The sequence below is a fragment of the Macadamia integrifolia genome, unplaced genomic scaffold (assembly GCF_013358625.1).
Source record: "Macadamia integrifolia cultivar HAES 741 unplaced genomic scaffold, SCU_Mint_v3 scaffold2546, whole genome shotgun sequence".
In the NCBI taxonomy this organism is placed as follows: domain Eukaryota; kingdom Viridiplantae; phylum Streptophyta; class Magnoliopsida; order Proteales; family Proteaceae; genus Macadamia; species Macadamia integrifolia.
Window position 1 is genome coordinate 1 of NW_024868787.1, and position 3,285 is coordinate 3,285.

General features: G+C 39.8%; 1 long non-coding RNA gene across 1 annotated transcript; it reads right to left on the bottom strand.

The window, feature by feature from the left end:
• Positions 1 to 1,364: 1,364 nt before the first annotated feature.
• On the bottom strand, positions 1,365 to 3,276 carry LOC122066727. The gene is made up of 2 exons (XR_006136437.1): positions 1,680 to 3,276; positions 1,365 to 1,529 (listed from the first exon to the last, which is right to left on the bottom strand). It is a non-coding gene; the product is annotated as an uncharacterized LOC122066727 (long non-coding RNA).
• Positions 3,277 to 3,285: the final 9 nt, after the last annotated feature.

Here is a 3,285-nt window from a genome sequence, read left to right on the forward strand (position 1 = left end):
AATCAGAACAACACGAGATCCAGTCGGAAAGAAGAGATTTACGATAAATTTCCATCAAGAAATCATAATCCAAAAACTCGAAAAACCACCTAAACTTCAACTTTTCTTTTTGAATATTTAAATTCTGTAACAGAGATTCTAAAACCTTCAGAATCCGATTCCTAAACTAACAAGTGAAGATTACGTGATCCGGTTAAAATTCATGAAATCATCTTAAACTTTTTTTGACTCAAATCAGAAATTGAATCTTCAAAGACATAATCAGACAAAGAGTATATTCGATTTTGAAAAAGACGACGAAGAAGAAAATCTAATTCTAAGTTCTGACCGGAGAGATTGATTTTCGGAATTCCGACAAGAACAAACTTGCGCTGACCGTTTCTCCGTCTCTGGCTAAAAATTTGTCTGTTAAACCTCGTGTAGTTCTTCTCCTATGATCGCTCCCTCTCTACCTATTTATAACCACCGAGATTATGGGATCTCAATCCCTTCAAAGTCTCCAAGAAAAGGGAAAAGAAAGGGAAACGCTGCAGAAAGGAGTAGTTTTCGGGAGCTTTTTCTCTTTTTTTTTTTTTTTTTACTTCCGGTTACCCGAAAATCACACTTCACTTTGGAGGAGGAGGAGGAGGACGGGGGGCTGTTATAGCTTAAAAAGGTTTCATTGAAAAAAAGGGGGGGGGGCGTGGGGCTTATAGTTATAGCCTTATAGGAATATAGGGCCGGAGATATGAGGTGCAGTGGAGTCGGTTTTTCCCGCTTTTCCAGGCCTTCAATATCGGAGTTTTTTGAGGGTCTATTGGAAATTTTTTGCAGTGGCTACGTGGCATGAAGTTGACGGTAGTTTGATACTTTGACGCTTATTGAATATTTTTTTTTAAATTAAAAATAAAAATAATAAATGTTTTGGGTTTTCGCTTATAAATAAGAGAATAGAGTCACTAAGGGGCCGTTTGTTTAGAGGGGACTTTGATGGGGTGGGATTTATGGGGTGGGATAGTTGTACGAATTATCCCACCCCATAGGTTTTAAAGTCGTTTGTTTATCTGGGGTGGGGTTTTCAAAAGACAACAAAAATATTTGTGCCTTTCCCTGTCGGCTGACGTGGATGCAAAATTCTCCCACCCCAACCCCTCACAAAGTCCTGCCAATTTGGTGGGACTTTGCTGGGAAAACTGTTGGAGATGGCGCGAAAGAACATTGTTCTTCAAGCTTCTCCACCATCATCGGTCTGGCCATGGCTTCACTGGAGCTTGAAGATGAGAAGGATCGTTACAATAGTTTCTGCACCAAAACCATTGAACAGAAAGAGAGTATAAAGCCCTAAACTCCAACTGCAACGATGCAAGACAGCAGAAAAGAGAACCAAAGAAAAAGGTCAGATTCTCAAAATTTCACAGATCACCAAACAATTACACGATCCTTCTACAAAGATCAAACAGGAAAAATAAATAAAAAATCCTCATCACTCTTTCGCCTGGGTTGCAAGCATAGAAAAAAAAAAAAAACCAGAGGGATCAAAGAAGAAGACCCTGCACATCAAACAAAAAAACATGAGAGAGAAAAAAAAGGGAATCGAACAAGAAGAAAAAGAGGAGAGAAGGAGATGAACTATAGTCTGGTCTACAAGATCAAACAGAAAAAAAAAATAAAAAATAAAATAAAAATAAAAAATAAAATACCTTACCACTCTTCCGTCTGGGTTGCAAGCATAGAAAAAAGGGAAACAAAAAAAAAAGGGATGAAAGAAGAAGAAATGCTGCTGACCAAACAAAATATATAGAATAAAAAGGGAGGGGGGGAATCAAACAAGAAGAATAAGAGAACAGAAGGAGATGAACAGCAAGACCAAACAGGGGAAAAAAAAGAAAAAAAAAAAGAGAAAAAAAAGGGGAATCGAACAAGAAGAAGAAGAAGAGGTGCGGAGATGCAGGGGGCTGCGGTTATGGGAATTGAACAAGAACAAGAAGACGCTTGAGCCTTCTCTGTTTCCGTTCCGTTGTGAATGGGAAGTGAAGTCGACGCCCTTGTGAAGCTCAGATGGGGTTTCATCCTCATCGGAAAAAGAGGGTTCGAGGTGAAGACCCTCTCTCTCTCCTCCCACCCAACCAAACAAAGATGGGGTGGGAAGGTATGGTAGCTTTTCTCAACTTTTCTTCACCTCCACTGACATATGGGATCATGTATCGTTTTCACTCCCAACTCCCCTTTAAACAACGGGCGTTAAGAACCGAAGCCCTCAGCATGAACCCTGCACAAACGAACATGAGCACCTCGGTAGACCAAGTGTTTTTGGTCCTCGAGCCCTATGGGGCTTTTAATGGCCTTTTGGTGGCTGTCAACAACCCAATCCTCCACATGTTAAGATGTGTGGGGATTGGGAATGTTTATTATCCTTTATACCATTTGACCGGATTTTGAAAAACATAAGACAAAAAACATAAGGGTGAGTGGTAAGATTCGGCTGCTCTATAGCGCGGGGGTGAACTATGGATTGTGACATTTGGATTTTATTGCTTTTACGATGTGGATGGCTTAATTTTTAGGGAAAAAGATACATCAGCGATACACCATATCATATTCTAAATCAAATCCCTGAGAGATGGATGCAAAATTTTAAATAAAAGAATAGGGTTTGTGGCGTGGGAACTTCCTCCCTACCTTTGGCTCACACAATCTCTAGTAGGCTGTTGGCGTTTATTTCGCCATCTCTAATAGCCGCTGGTGATTTCTCCTTTCTTTGTGCGACCATCGTCTGGAACGTCCTCTTTCATTGTTCGACATACAAACCCTATTTTAGTTACTGAAACTCAATCTGGTGAAACCAAAATGGCATGAACTGGATGCTGGTTTCAACCTCACAGTAGGAAGGTTTAATGGAATAAATTTCAGGGGTTGGATTGCCTTGAATAAAGAGCTCACGCTCATGGTATAAGAAATAATGGAGGATGGGTGAGGGAGATCGAGTCCACGCAGTGAGGGATTGCTAGGTTGCCAAAACAGAGCATGATATCAACATTGGTGAATAACTAGAAGGAAGTAAATACAGGTCTGCAATGTTCTAAAACCCTTTTTTTTTTTTTTTTTTTAAAAATCTTGCATTGATCTGAAATGGTTGTGATTATAAGAAAGTGATGATCGCATCTTCAAATATTGAATCAAAGTAAGAAAAAATGGGTTCGGCCATTGAAGGATTTTATAACACTACAGACCCATTACAAGCATAAGCATGGGGCTAAAGCTTTCTCTTGTCGCAAATGTGGAAAGGCTTTTGCAGTGAGAGGATAT